The 16,689-nt window shown below is 37.8% G+C and overlaps 1 long non-coding RNA gene across 1 annotated transcript in view; it reads right to left on the bottom strand.

Moving 5' to 3' along the window:
• Positions 1–10,717: 10,717 nt before the first annotated feature.
• The window catches only part of LOC140933856 (uncharacterized), a 30,274-nt gene continuing 24,302 nt past the window's right edge, over positions 10,718–16,689 (bottom strand). Inside the window, exons 2-4 of the long non-coding RNA XR_012165085.1 lie at positions 12,684–12,931; positions 11,540–11,638; positions 10,718–10,939 (exon numbers count right to left, since the gene is read on the bottom strand). This is a non-coding gene — a long non-coding RNA (uncharacterized lncRNA). The remainder of the gene's footprint in view (positions 10,940–11,539; positions 11,639–12,683; positions 12,932–16,689) is intronic.

Genomic DNA, 16,689 nt, shown 5'->3' with positions numbered 1-16,689 from the left:
AAGACAAGATTTCCCCGTGGTCGCACCTCCTTGCGATTCCTGAGAGGCACAAAAATAACCGTCCATGGATTTCTAACGAAGAGAAGATTCAGAAAAACTAGAAATGCAATAGTTATGATTTTCTTACGATGACAACTTACCCTATTTTTACAACTGGAATTACAACTGTCTCCGCACTGGCCTTTGCAAGAACATCCCCTGTTACTGTTTCCTTTGCGCTTCGCGCTGAAACAGCTCTTACAACTACATCCTTGTGATCTTACCTAACGATAAGAGTTCGATTTGGCGCGTTCTCAAGGTCAAACTAAAGAAATCGAGGACATTCCAAGCAAAATATTTCCACAATACTGAAGAATCCATCATGGCGGCAATGATAAACAAGAGCCTTGTGAGGGCGATCTCCCGAGTATGCGCAACTCATGAGACTGCCCCTTTACACGAAATGTTACAAACGAGACAATGGTATATATTAATGTATTTTGTTTCACTGAGAAACAAACATATCGATTTCTACCTTGACACAGCTGTGTAGCCAAAATGCTGCAAGAAATTGAACAGTGGTGCTTATTTGTTTTCTCAGTGACAAGTGAGGTTTGGAAAATGAACCACACCTATCAAGAATCAGGTTCAGTAGTCCAATATGCCCTTTAGCAGGTACTAAGGATACGGCCGCGCGTGTTAGCAAACAAAAGCGAAGAAATCTCCAGAGTGTTGGGCGTTACCACCGTAGTTTATCTTGGATCTTACGTGGAGGACAGGAATATTACTGCCTGTGGAGGGAAAATTTAATTAAAGCGCGTGTATTTAATCAGATAAAGTTATCGCTTTCCAATAAAACCCTCCGCTTTAACGAAGATGACGGTTTCAGAGAAATATTACATTTTCACTGAAGAATGAATAGGAAACTAAAAATCTTTTTAGCACTCTTGGTATATTCATTTAGCGAAGGTGGAAAAGCTTGGCCGGAGGCATTAAAAACAAATCTTGGCCACTTATCACGCGGTCCTTCCTCTTTGTTATGTAAACGACTTGTCAACCCGATTGCTTATTTGGTGTCAGTTCTGTCTGCTTTTCAAGATCTAAAAGGCGGAAAACATCTCCGTTTCAGTTGCGACATGACTAATTTCAAAGTGGGAGATGAATTTACATCCCTTGGATTTCTTATGGCAGTCGCTTACTCAGACTCGATGTTCGTAGCCTAAATAAGTTATTATTCTTGCAGCTCTATTTTGTAATTGCTAGAGTCTGTCAGACAGGCAGTTAGCTAAGCATGCCCACGCCTTACTGTAATAATCAAAATAATGCAATATAAGAGCCTCATAAATCCTAACTAATATCTGGCGGAAAACATAATCACGAACCTTCTCCATAAAGTTTAAGCTTTTCAAGTAAAATGTATTGGTCGACAGTATCAAAAGCTTTCCTTAGATCGCGAGCGAGAGAGAGTACATCATTCAGCGAACCATTGTCGATATTTAAATACCAGTCATTTGTAGCTTCAAGTACAGCAGTGAGAGTTGAATACATTGGTCTAAAACTATGTTGAGAAACAGCGAAAAGACCATGCTACTTTAGATAATTATAAAGCTGAATGAATATAATCTTCTCAATTATTTTACTAACATTTGCAGAACCGATATAGGCCTATAATTATTAGGGTCTGACTTACTTTCGCAACTTTCCAGTCATTAGGAAATATACAGCTCCTGATAAATAAATTAATGATAAATGTTAAAGAAGCTCTGATAACTGGTGCAGCTTCTTTCAATTAGAGCTTGCATGATATTCCATCAAGGCCATTACTGATTTCACTTGAGGAAGAGTGAGTTACGTCCTCGATTTTAATGTTATTTATCTCTGCGTGATGAAGATTTTTTTCCCACGATCATGTTCACCCCCCTTCCAAGATTCCCTAGCATTACCTAGAGTTTCTCTCAAGTAATTGTTATAACTAGGGGTATCTTCTGGCAAGTGCCAACGAAGCGAATTCGTTTATCTTTTGTGGAATGTGCCTGATAAATGGTTACATGATTTTAGAGGTTTAAAATGGATTCCGCTATAAAAAAGGATGGCACCCAAGGATGGCAGGCCAATTCTTAGATGGAATGTACTCTAATGTGTTTTTTCCTTTGATTACGCGTCCCTCGAGAATTACTTCACATACTGCTACGTTAATAGATAATATTTTTTCGAACAACTTTTTTGAACGTTCGAGAAGCGGCTTATTATTTACTGACATTTCAGATCATCTACCCGTCTTCTCAATTCATTCAGATAACGTTAACACGTCGGTAAATCGATGTCGACAAGACCCCTTCTTTATTAGAGATAAGAATCCGAATAATATTCCTACTTTTGTTGAAAAACTAGAAGTTGTTGATTGGTCTTCGATTAAAACTTGTGATGAGCCAGATATTGCGTACAAACGCTTTCATGAAATGTATACAAAGATTTATAACGATTGCTTCCCTCTCAAGAAGGCGACTAGAAAGCAGAGGCGCTTTAAAAAACCGTGGTTAACGAAAGCTCTTCTTAAATCAATTAAAACAAAGAATAAACTTTACAAAAAATATCTTCAAGTTCCAACAGTCGACAATTGTTCACTCTACAAAAGATATAAGAACAAATTGAATCACACCTTGCGCTTGGCTAAGCGTCGGTATTATGAAAAGAAATTGGAAGATGCTAAATCAAATACACATGCGACCTGGAAAATTTTAAACGAAGTTTTAAACAGAAAAAAGCCAAGGCCTCAATTAAATACAATATTTAAGTCAGACGGTCAGGAGATTTCTGATCCAGTGGAAGTAGCAAATAGGTTTTGTAGCTACTTCTCTAGTATTGGTCCCAACCTCGCAAAGAAGATACAGCCTCCTCCTTGTTCACATAAAGATTTTCTATCTGGATCATTTCGAGAGTCAATCTTTTTTAGCCCAACAACAGAGGATGAAATTATTACCATTGCTCAATCTTTTGCTTCCGGGAAAGCGGCTGGATACGATAATATTCCAATGTCTATAATTAAGGAATCCATTCAAATCATTTCGGGACCTCTGGCTCACATTATGAATTTATCGATCGCTCATGGCGTTGTACCAGATCAAATGAAAATAGCTCGTGTGGTACCACTGTTTAAAGCTGATGACCAGTCACTATTCACCAACTATAGGCCTGTCTCGGTTCTACCAAGCTTTTCAAACTTTCTAGAGAGAATCATCTATAATCGCTTGTATGATTATTTAACTAATTTACATATTCTCTGTGATAACCAGTTCGGCTTCAGGAAAAACCACTCTACGACGCTTGCCTTGATTGATTTGCATGAAAAAATTTCATCTGCTATTGATCATGGTGAATTAGCGGTTGGTGTCTTTTTAGATCTCTCGAAAGCTTTCGATACAGTCAATCATTCCATCTTATTTGATAAACTTGAACACTATGGCATACGTGGCTTGGCTCTCAAATGGATTAAGAGCTATTTTTCCAACAGACTTCAATTTGTAGAATACAATGGTTATGTTTCGTATCGTGCTAATATCATGTGTGGCGTTCCCCAAGGTTCAATACTAGGGCCTTTGTTTTTTCTGCTCTACATCAACGATATAATCAACACGTCAACAATATTACAACTGATATTATTTGCTGATGATACAAACGTATTTGTGTCTCACAAGGATGAAGACTGCCTTACTAATATACTGAACGCTGAGCTAAATAAGTTGTCAATATGGTTTAGAGCTAACAGGCTTTCATTAAACTTGAAAAATACCAAATTCATTGTATTTAAACCATCTCAAAAGCGCACAAATCAAACTATTCAACTTTTTATTAATAATCAAAAAATTGATCAAGTAAAAGAAACAGTTTTCTTGGGAGTAATCATGGATGAAAATTCAAATTGGAAATCTGAAATCTCACATGTCGCCAATAAAGTTTCTAAATGCACAGGAATTATTCGTAAATCCAGTTTCTATTTATCCACGAAAACCTTACGAACACTATATTTTTCTCTAGTCTATCCATACCTTTTTTATTGCAACTTAGTTTGGGCCTCTACTTACAGAACTAACCTTATTCGTCTTGAGATTTTACAGAAACGAGTGATCAGAACTATAGCTAAAACAACTTTCGATGCACATACTGATCCAATCTTTCAAAATCTTGGTATCTTAAAATTTCATGATATATACTTAATACAACTAGGCTTATTCATGTACTCCTATCAAAACCATACTCTACCTTTAAAATTTCATTGTAAATTTGCCTTACAAAGTCAAATTCATTCGTATAATACAAGAAACTCGTGTAAATTTCGTCTGCCTTTCTGTCGTACTCGAACCAAACAATTTTCCGTTTTTTATCAAGGACCTAAATTTTACAACACCTTAAACACCAACATCATCAACGCTTCCTCACCTTTCTCCTTTAAAAGAGCACTTAAGGCATTTATTTGTAATAATTATTAGTATACTCCAACAAAAATGTTGGGAAAAAGCCTTTTAATATTCAACATTTGTAAACTTCCGTAATATTGATTAGTTTAATTTTTCACCTCATATTATGTTGTATCCGTCGCCGTAATTTTTATACTATCTTCGAAAAATTGTAATTGAGGAGGCCTAATTAACATAAGCTCTATAGTTTCTTTTAGGCCTCCTCGCCATCTCTTCCTACATTTTTTTCTTTTGGCATCTTTTTGTAATTATCGTAATCGTGTGGCAAATAAATAAAATACCTAAAAATACCTAAAAATACCACCCAACTTTGAAACAACAACTTTTTAATTGGCACATCCTAGGTTTTCACTTTTATTAAACAATAGCAACATGGCTTGAAGCTTTGTTGGTAAATTGGAACAAGTTAGCACTTATGTTGTATGGAAAATTCCACTGCATCAAAACTATAAACGTTAGAAAGTAAAGTATAGTTCATCTGAGGCCTTTAACTGCTGAAATTAAAAATAAAAATTAAATTCCGAGCTGTCGCCGATCTGACAGTATCATCAGGGATAAATAAGAAAAATATTTCGCATGGTAATATACATATGAAAAAATTGGTGCAAAGCAAAATGTGTGAAAAGTGCAAGAATGGGGCGGAATGTATCAGAGGTATAAAAATAAGACCTTGAATGAAATACAAAGATCTAGTAAGCGAGTGTCACAGGACAGTCTCTCGAAAGGCATAACAATAATCTACAAGACAAAATGTCCGTAAATTCGTTGCATTCCTGACGGAAGTTTAGGGCTGTCTCAATGTAAATCGAGCTACAAACGAACATGCTGGTTGACAAAAATCTCTCAAAAGGCATAAATAAATTCTTAAATCCAAAAGGTCCGCAAATGCGTTGCATTCCTCACGGGAGGTAAGGACTGGCTCAATTCCTTGATCAGCTAACGCTTAAAACTCGATTTACAAGGAAAAGAGAACACTAGAAACCCTGGTTGTGTGTCGAGAAGCAAACTACATCGAGCTGCGAACAAACTGGTTCTGACAAAAATTTGACCGTAAAAGCCTATTCCTTGATCAGGTGCTGCTTTAAACGCAATTTATAAAGCAAACCAGAGTACTCATGGCCCTTTAAACTCTAGAAATCGTATTATAGCTTGCCCACCTGTTAGGTCCTCTTGAACAAACAACGAACAGCTGCACACTGGCTCACCCAATTTCGAACCACGAGTTGTAAATACTAGACCATGACGTCACTGCCAAAATATGGGATCTTACTTACACCCAAATATGGTCAAAAATGCAAATTTAAGAGGGTTACGCAGAATTTGAGAGTTTTCGCCCACATTGCGCGGCAATATGGTTTCATGAGGTTTCAGTTTTCCCGTTGAAACACATCTGAAATGAATAGACTCTCCGGCCATCGAGCTCAAATTCTTCTGTTATATACCGTAACTGAAAGTGGAGCTTTACATGCAAAACTTTAACAGCCCCCTTTGTGGGGTGGGGTTGGGGGAATCTTAAAGGTGACGGACCATTGAAGTTTTAAATTGATCGTCGTATTATAGCATGCGTCATGACTTTCGACGATCCACACGCGTACAATTTTCAGCTACGAGTCGTACGAATGACGTGGGTCTAAGCTACACGACACGGTCTGCCGTGAAATCATGACGTATGTATGGCAAGCCAAATGTAGCAATATTCAATTCGTTTAATTTTATATCTAGTTTTGTATTTTGTATTCAACTATTCGTTCAATATTCAACTTGTTTTCAACATTCAACGCTTCATTAAATATTCAATTTCCATCAACATTCAACTATTCATTTTAGGGACGGGCCATTAGAAAAGTTATGGTGGGAGTGGGGAATTTTTGCGCCGCAGCAATTTTTTTTCGTTATCAAATTACTTGTATGAATTTTTTTTAGGCCGTAGCATGAATATTTCTGGGTTAATTGGCCTGCATGAATTTTCTTTCATTTAATTTTCCCTTGCGCGAATATTTTTTTTGTACTTCGCCCGCCTCCCCCCCCAATAAGTTTTCTAATAGTCTGTCCCTTATATTCAATTCTTCATTCGCCCATTCAATTATCTATTCAACAATTTCAACCATTCATTCAACATTCAACTTTAATTTTTAAAACATTCAACTATTCATTAGACTGCTTGCAGTCCACCTTTTCTCTTAAAATCCGTCTAGTTCTTGATTTCATCCCGCGCGATTGCAAACCACGATGTTATTATATAGGGATCGAGACGAGACGAGAAAAGACGGACTGCTGACTCTTTTGTAGTAAACAAACCCTCCGTCAGCCCAGAAACGGAGTAACCGATTGGTCAATAGCACAACTGTTGACAGATCATTGACTGATCTGTGGTGAGATTGCAAGCAATAAAAATAGTCACGCGTCACAAACAACTGCAAACAATAGCGAACCAAGCAGTAATCTCAGTTTAACAATAAAACTTAGAACGATATCTTACAGAAGGAAACTGCTGTAAATTTCCTCAAGGGAAACGAATTCAAGGCAATCTTACTGGATTTAAAGAAAGTGTAATATTTTCAGATGTTTATGTTCTATTTATAAATTGTTTCAAGCAATTCGGGTTTAATTGATTAATTAAGTTACCTTGACCAGCGCCGTAGCTAGTATGAGGCCAACCGAGGCACTCGCCTCGGTAAAATTTTGACGAATTTCGCCGATCATTTTTATTTTACATAAGCGATCATCGGATATTTTTAACGCATCATGATATTACAAAGAATTCAGCAATTCAGTCAATATACTATGAAAAAATTACCATATCATCGATCTCAAGGGGCTACGTACGTTAACTCAAATTTTTTTTGAACAAATACTGATCAAAACCATTGGCGAGGTTAACGGTCACCCAGATTATGTAGCTTGTTTCTGATTATTGCTTTTTAAATTCCACTTAAATTAACTCGAAAAAAAGTTACCGAAAGGCCCAGAAAACGCTGCAAATCGCATTTCCGAGAGACTAAAGTTCAAAATTTCTCGGGGGGGGGGGGGGGGGGCATGCCCCCGAACCCCCCTAGCAACTCCCGCCTGCCTCGGTTAGCCGTTTGGTCTGGCTACGGCACTGTTGACAGCTTCGTTGTCCCCAGATAGAACAAAAGAGTCAGCAGTCTTATTTTTCTTCTAGGGCTTACGCCATCGTTTCTCGCGGCAAGTGGCGAACGTGCTTAGGTTTTGCGTGCAGTAATTGTGCAAAGAAAAATAAAGAGACTGCTCTCAGTATGGCAAGCCAAAAGTAGCAATATTCAATTCGTTTAATTTTATATCTAGTTTTGTATTTTGTATTCAACTATGCGTTCAATATTCAACTTGTATTCATCATTCAACGCGTTATTCAATATTCAACTTCGATCAACATTCATCTATTCATTTTATATTCAATTCTTCTTTCACTCATTCAATTATCTATTCAACAATTTCAACCATTCATTCAACATTCAACTTTAATTTTTAAAACATTCAACTATTCATTAGACTGCTTGCAGTCCACCTTTTCTCTTACAATCCGTCTAGTTCTTGATCTCATCCCGCGCGATTGCAAACCACGATGTTATCGAGACGAAACGAGAAAAGACGGACTGCTGACTCTTTTGTAGTAAACAAACCCTCCGTCAGCCCAAAGACGGAATAACCGATTGGAACCGAACGAACAGAACGTCGTCCATGCTTCAAATTTAATTTTCAATAAAATTGTGACAAATCTGTTCGACTTCAGTTTAGCTGGAAATCTTAGAAAAGTGTTTAAATTTAAAGAAAACGCCAGTAAGGGATACTTTCTCGTGAAATGCGCTCAATTTAAATCTTATTTCCCCCCTTACTACTTCCTCTACGATTCATAACAGTTTTTTAGAACAGGGAGCCCAAATCGTCTGAAAATGTTTAAGAAATTATAGGTTGACTTTTCTTATGTTAAGTAACAACTTTAATATAAACCTTCCATCGGGCACAAATATCCGCATCAAAGAACTGTCAGTCAACTTAGTTGACCCAACTCAACTTGGTGTTGGCTCTTATATCCATCCGTAAATTAAGCTGCAGGCCATTCTAATCAATACTTTCGAGCAGTCATTTTAAATTTGTGTTTGCATTTTAGGCGAATCTGTAGACATGTTAGACTGCTTCAGTAGAATGACGCTGGAAGTTATACTCTCCACCGCGTTTGGTGTCGAAACTGACATTTAAAACGACAAATAAAGCCTGTTATTTAAAAAGGTGAAGTAGGTTTTTCGCACTCCTTGGACATTTTAAGACGGTTTCCTTTTGGAATATAACTTTTAGGGATTCTGACACAAATCATGTGCACTCCAAGGTACTTTGAAAAGATCGCCTCAGAGATCTTCCACACTGTAAAATGAAAAGAGCCAATTTGGCCCCAAAAATGGGGCCGAAACGGGTGAGTCCAGAATGGTACTGTTTTTGGGGCCAATTCAGCCCCACTGAGATGGGGCTGTTTTGGTACCAAAATTTGGGGCTAAATTGACCCTTGCATCGGGGCCAAATTAGACCATGTAAAGGGTCAATATGGAAAACAGTAGGGCCATTTTGAATTTTCCAGTAGCCAAAACAGCCCCCTCAAATTTTGGCCCTCTTAAAAACTACCCCTCCAAAAGTAGCCGATTCAGCCCCATATCGGGCCATTATAGTTTTTTTAATTTGGGTGGGGGCCTACAGATTTTTTCCCTTAATTAGGGTATTGATAAATAATGAAACCAAACTAAGGCTTATTTCAAACATTTATTCAGTTCTGAATAAGTTACTGTGATCTGTGTACATCATAACAACGCGTATTCCAACCCATTTATGTAATATTATCTTCGGTTAATCTCAACTTTTCTAGATTGAACATTTAGAATTATTGGAGGAATTAAATTGGCCAAGAGAGACACTTGTCTTCGGTGCGATCAAAGTAACTACTTCTTAAAACGGTTTTCACAAAAGACAAAGTCAAAATCATAATCAGCATCATAGGAACACTTAAAACCTATAGCGAAAATCAAAAATTGGAGATGTAAAGGGTTTCATTAATTAAAGCTGACCAGAATTGGAGTCAATAAAGGTTTCTTTTATAACTCCCCTTTTAACAAAAAAAATAAAAGATTGTCAGAGTTGGTCAAGTTCTCCAGCAAACAATTCCGACAATGTACTACATTAGATTGAAGCAAAAGAGTTGTAAGAGCAATAATGAACCAAGATGCTTTAGCTATATCAATTCTCAAGCTTCTGATCATGACTCCGACTCTATCTACCTTGCTAGTGCGAGCCTTTAATGACTTGACCTAATACCCCAGTTTGAAGGGTGGTTTTCACTCGTGACAAATTCAGGGTCATACTCAGAGCACTCATCACCTAGTGAAAATCAAAACGCAGAGTTGCAAGGGGAGTCATAACTAGAAGCTTGATAGAATTGGAGTCATCACAACTTTCTACTCTTCAGATTCTGCTTATGACGTAGAAAATCAGATTAAGCAAGGGTGTAATTGTCGAAGGATAAACCACTTACCAGTCAAAATTCTTGTTCCCATGCTTTATAGTTTTCACTAGATCAAAAGTGAAGGAGTCATAATTGGAGTAATCATACCCTGTTAGTGTTATATCTAGATCAACACTCTATGCTTTTGATTACAGTTCCGACTCTGTATCTTACTAGTAAACCAGCCCAGCCCTTAATGACTTGGCAAATGTTTAAACTATATTTTACTCCACAGATATTATGTTTAAAAAATCTTGCCAAATATTGGTCTATAAGAGTGAAAGAAAACTTCCATGAAAAAAATTTTGACAATTTGTCTACACCTTGCGAGGTTGTCCTGAATTAACATAGAGTACTAAAGTGATGACGTCATAAAAATGAAATTTCTGAAATTATGGGATTTGTCAGGATATTCTGAAAGAACAATGTCCAAGAGCCCTACTTGCCAAAAATGAGCTCTGTCTCTGAGATCGTAGCCCAGTTATACTCAGAAAACTCCATACAAACCCTTCTAATTTTTTTGGGGTCGACCCAAAAACAATTTAGAAGGGTTTGTATGGCGTTTGGTAAGCATAACTGGGCTACGATTTCAGAGAGAATTTGCCACCAAATGCTCATTTTTGGCAAGTAGGCCTCTTAGACATTGTTCTTTCAGAATATCCTGACAAATCCCATAATTTCAGAAATTTCATTTTTATGACGTCACACTTTAGTACTCTATTCAGCAAGAACTGAGGTATTTGCCAAGTCATTAAAAAAGGGAGGAAACATTGACAAGTGTCTACCCCAGTCCACTTTCAAGCAATGCCTGATCTAGAAAAGTAAAGATGGCTTCGCATTGGGTGTATGATACATTAAATACATAAAAACACTCAGGCAATATTATCACTGCATCAATCTTCTTCTGAGGAAACTGGCAAATAATGCCTCCCTTTGTCACAACAAAATCCTACATTTTCCTGTCAACATCTGCATCCCTCTGCAATAAAAACAAATGTTGTAATGTTAGAAATGATAAAAACAATAATCAAAACACAACAAACAGTGCGTACACATAAAAAGTCAGTATGGTCATAACAATACTATTGTCAAAAAAATGTTGGTTTAATTACTTCTTTCCAGTTTTCAGGTATGCATGTATGGTATACTGTATAAATTATAGTTTGTTGAAATTATGCTTCCTTTATGTTATGGGAAAAAGAATGACAGCATAATTATGTCTAATACATTCACACATCATTGAGGAGGTAATTACAGTGTGCATGTCCTGATACAAGGAGGTTATTTTAGTACATGTATTTCTCACCAATCAAGAAATTTTGCAGCTGTAAATCAAAATTTATTGAGTATTATGTAGCCATTATTATTCTGTGAGATTTGGTGCAGTCTGGTGAGGGGAATGGCTCCCAAGGGGATACCTTCATAACAAAAGCTAAATTGCATCTCAATTTTGTCTGACTTCCACTTGTATCTGGGCTTCCCAAGCATTTAGGGTTCAATGTACAGTTGAGTTTGTAGCACTCCTGTGGTATTTTGTATCACAATATCAGGAAAAACATTGTATTCCCAAAACACCTACCTCTACAATAGTGATAAATTCCTCCCGAAGTCCTCTTAGCACTCCGATCAATGCCGCAGAACCTTGTTCACTACCAAAAGGATGCCCGCCTTTCTATTTCTGCCATAGGAGAAATGTTATTAAATTAAAACTGGCTGACTTGGAGCACCAAGTTTATTTACACACAGTTCTGAGTAATTGTGGGAGCAAATTGACTGACAGACCCTCTTACCTCCATCACACCTGCAGAATTCAGGGTTCTCAATAGATTTTTAAGTAGGAGGTGATCACTGATAAAGTAGGAGGCTCTTCAGCAAAGCCAGAGGTGTCAAAACAAAGCAAAGAAAAGTGACCTAAACACAAAGTAAGCGGCTATAAATCCCAAAGTAAGCGGCGATCAATCGCCGGGTGCCGCCTTCTATTGAGAACCCTGAGAATTCTGCAACCTAAAATTCTATTTCCTAATTTTATGCATAACTTTATTATTATAATTCACATTATTCTTTCAACCCTTTAAAGCTTAAGAGTGATCAGCATCAAATTTCTCCTTGTAATATCAATGCTTTGTAAAACAGAGTGTTCATGGGAATTATGGACATGATCACACAATTTGCTTGATATTTTATCAACTTCTTCCCACTACTTCTGTAGGAAATGAATAGGGGCAACAAATGAGCATTCAGATTTTGATCTTAGGGTTAAAAGGGTTTTCAATTTCTCTATTTTTAATGCATCTATTTTGCACTTATTTATCAGACAAGAGAAATAATACATTGGTAAGGTAAACCTTACTTAAAACAGAACAAGTACTGAAATCTACAGTGTAAATGTATAACCAGACCACACCATCCTTACCATCTTCTTTAGTTGAAATGGCTTTAAGGTTTTTTTCATTAGATATGTTTATCATTCTCCCTGTTTTAAATAGGGGACAGTGAGGGGATGAAAGAAGTGCTTTTTAACTCCTCCACTGGCTTAACTACAGAATACAGGGTCACTTATTTCCTTATCATTAGATAATAAAATTAAAAGCATCTAATGACCCGTTCTTCAAAGCCTTCCGACAAGGTGGACTTGAGTGACCTGAATTCTGTTTCACCAAACGTGGTTAAAATAGCTCAGTCTTTTGCATTTGGTAGAAAGAGAGCGAATCAGGGCGGCTTACCTGGTCTTACTATCGGCTTTTTCCAGCAAAGTCTTGATTCTTGGAGAGCGTTTGTTATATTTGTGCAGTTCATCTTGAAAACCGTTGCGCCTCACGAGGCTTCTGTCTCCGAATCTTCACGACGAACTTCAAGAGCGAAGTGATGGATCAACGACGGCTCATAGTTCGAAAATAATTAGTAACAACACCTTGAATGTCCTTTGATGCTGTCGAGAAGTATAATACAAGACTCCTGATCCCCAAAGAAACTGGGCTGGTCCCTCATATACCGAAAGTTGAAATCGTTAATCATCACACACAGCAATTCTAATAGATCAACTTTGTGATTATTGGAAACAGAGGAACAGTGGGCACACAAGAACAGTAGGCACAAAGGAACAGTGGGCACAGAGGAGCAGTAGGCACAGAGGAACAGTGGGCACAGAGGAACAGTTGGGGACAGAGGAACAGTGGGCACAGAGGAACAATGATAACAGAGGAACAGTTGGAGACAGAGGAACAGTAGGGAACAGAGGAACGTTAGGTACAGAGGAACAGAGGGCACAGAGGAACAGTGAGCACAGAGGAACAGTAGGCACAAAGGAACAGAGGGCACAGAGGAACAGTGAGCACAGAGGAACAGTGGGCACAGAGGAACAGTAGGCACAAAGGAACAGTGGGCACAGAGGAACAGTGGGCACAGAGGAACAGTGAGCACAGAGGAACAGTAGGCACAGAGGAACAGTAAGCGCAAAGGAACAGTGGGCACAGAGGAACAGAGGGCACAGAGGAACAGAGGGCACAGAGGAACAGTGGGCACAGAGGAACAGTAGGAACAGAGGGCACAGAGGAACAGTAGGCACAAAGGAACAGTGGGCACAGAGGAACAGTAGACACAGAGGAACAGAGGGCACAGAGGAACAGTGAGTACAGAGGAACAGTAGGCACAGAGGAAAAGTGGGCACAGAGGAACAGTAGGCACAGAGGAACAGAGGGCACAGAGGAACAGTAGGAACAGTAGGAACAGAGGGCACAGAGGAACAGTAGGCACAGAGGAACAGAGGGAACAGAGGAACATAATAATAACCTTTATTTTAAGAGGGTGACACCAATTACTATGAAAAGTATTCTCCATAGTGGCCCTTTTAAAAACAAAATTGATAATAATAGATTACAACAATCATGATAAAAAGCCTATTTACAAGTAGTAATTATAATAAAAGATCTTAAGAATTCCAGTATTCTCCCTCTTTCAGGGTTGGCCATGGTTTTGGGGTATACAGTATATTGGGGTATTTAATTTCAGGTATCCAGTATTTTTATGGTTAAAATTGGGTATAAAGTATTCACTCACAACCAATTTTGGGTGTAAAGTATACCGTGTTTTTCTAAATTTTGGTATTTTACACCAGTTTTAGTATAATTTTTGGTATTTTGGAAGGTTTTTTTTTCCCCTGGCCGACCCTGCTCTTTAGTGGCCCTCTAAAAACAAAATTGATAACAATAAAATTACAACAATCATGATAAAAAGCCTATTTACAAATAGTGATTATAACAAAAGGTTCTTTAAAATTCTATGAAGATTTAAAAATTGAGAGATGTTAAAATCAGAAGTAAATACATTGGTAAAAAAACGAATCCAATCTACAATGATATTTAAAAAAAGCACGGATTCTTAAAAATCAGAATAACTTTTTAACTTTAAAATTGTCCACCGTATAGTCTGAGGCTACGTTATTGGTCAGTGTTGTCTTCATTAAGCTAAAGGAGGTGGTTGGTTCTAAGTTAAGAGCATTTAGTTCTTTAATAGTGGAATAAAAGAATGTTCTCCTCATTGCTTCAGTTCTGGGGTTTCGGTAAGCGGTATAATGTTTTTGTTCTGGTAGAGTACTTGTGCTCAAACCGAAGTGAGTCCAAGGTTGTAATTAAGTATCCCGGTGTCCTACCATCAATAACTTTCTTTAAAAGGCCGAGTTTATTGAGCTTGAATAGTTGATCAACCGGTAGCCAGGGGCACCCAACGTCAGTTTTCGGAAAATATCTGTTCGGAAGACGATTTGAGACCTAGAATCTTCGGAACATTTGTTGTAAAATTTCTTCCTTGCCTGTCTCTCCTAGCATTCCAGAACATTTAAAAAATGGTATAATTGCCCATTTTTAACGGATTTTTACCCTAAAAAGGTCACCTAGAATTTTCGAAAGCCTTTTTTCTGGCTGAAATTGTCGAAAAGGTAAGTTTTGGTCCCTATAATTTTCGGATCGCTAGACTTTCAGCTAGGAAATCCGAACAGATGAAAAATTTTGGGGGGATAAAGATATGTTTATGTCTACCGTTTAAATACTAACAGTTCTATGTTTAAGTGGTTTTGAACCATATTCGCGTTGGGTGCCCACGATCGTGCATCCAGAGGACTTTCCAAACTTAATCGAGCGCTGCGTTTTTGAAGTTTATACTAGTTCGTCTAAGTTGGTTTGGCTACAGTTGCTCCAAACAGTACACCAATAAGTAAAGAGCGGTTTGATACTTGCATTGTAAAAAGCAATCGATATTTGGTTGGTATATATTTCCGAGCTCTTGCTAAAGTTGCAATTTTTTGAAGTAGTTTTCGGCGCAGTGTGTCAAAGTGTTCGTTCCAGGTGAGATGACTATCAATATATACTCCTAAGACACAAGCTCTGACTCAACCTTAGTGAGTTGCCTGCCGTCAACTGAAAGGTCAAGAGATTGTTTTGCTGAATTTGCAAGTTTTTGTCTGCTTGAGATTATACTTTACTTTGTCCTTGCTGGATGCATTTTCATTTTATTTTACTTTGCCCACATCGATACTGCGTCAATGTCAGGTCTAATTTTCTCCTCGACTTCAGCTAAGGTGTGCAGATGCATAAAGGGTCGGGTCATCAGCATGAATGCCAATATTATTCTTCAGTACTAGAGGCAGATCATTTATGACGAGCAGAAAAAGAGCAGGACCAAGAATACTCCCCTGCAGTACACCGGAGTGAATAACGAGCGGTTCAGATAGCTTACCGTCAACACATACCTTTTGATACCCTCCGTTGAGGTAACTTTGGAACCATTTTAGGGAGTTAGTGTTCAAGCCATATACCTGAAGTTTCTTGAGCAGCAGTTTATGGTTTACAACGTCGAAAGCTTTGCGCAGGTCGATCATAACAACACCAGTAAACAGGGGCACCCAACGACTTTTCCTCCTACATACATTGAAAACAGTTTTTAGGCTATCCAGAGTACTTTTAGATCTCTAGAAATGCATTCTAAGTGGCGCTATAAAATTTTTGTCTGTTTGGTTATCCTAGGGTAACTTGAGTCTGTTCGAAATGATTAAGGCTTCAGTTTTTTTTTGCCGAAAATTTCAGATACAATTTAACGTTTTACGAAAGTGAGAAATTTTCTAGTTATTGCTCTCTACTTCGCATTTTTCTACCAGAAAATTTTAGGTTTCCTTTTTACTACGAAAAATAGCCAAACCTGGGGAGTAGAATGTGAAAAATTTAACTTGAGAAAATCGTAGCGGATTTATTGGAAAAGCTTTGAAACTTGAACATGGATGGAACGGCCATCTAGAAATTTTTAGCCTTCCTCGAATAATAGAAAATTCTAGGCAATATTTGCTTTCCCGCACAGATGTTTTACAGAAAGCAGTCGTTGGGTGCCCCTGAGTAAAGAGGCCTTCATCCATTGCTTCTAGCCATTCATCCGTAATTTTCATAAGGATGGTTTCGCAGGAGTGGTTAGCTCTAAAACCCGATTGGCGTTTGTACAGTAAATCGTGATTAGTGAGAAAAGCAATAAAGTGTTTGCAGACATGTTTCTCGAGAATCTTCGAAATGACAGGGAGGACTGATATAGGTCTGTAATTGTCAAGATCGGTTTTACTCCCCTGTTTGTAAATCGGATTGGAGTGACACGAGCCAGTTTGAGTTGAGCTGGGCAGATGCTGTTAATCATGCTGCAGTTTATTACTTTTGCTAGACTTGGAGCAACTGCAGGGGCGATTAATTTTAATTA

This window comes from Porites lutea, chromosome 4, assembly GCF_958299795.1.
Source record: "Porites lutea chromosome 4, jaPorLute2.1, whole genome shotgun sequence".
Classification (NCBI taxonomy): domain Eukaryota; kingdom Metazoa; phylum Cnidaria; class Anthozoa; order Scleractinia; family Poritidae; genus Porites; species Porites lutea.
This window is presented reverse-complemented; position numbering and strand designations above follow the sequence as displayed.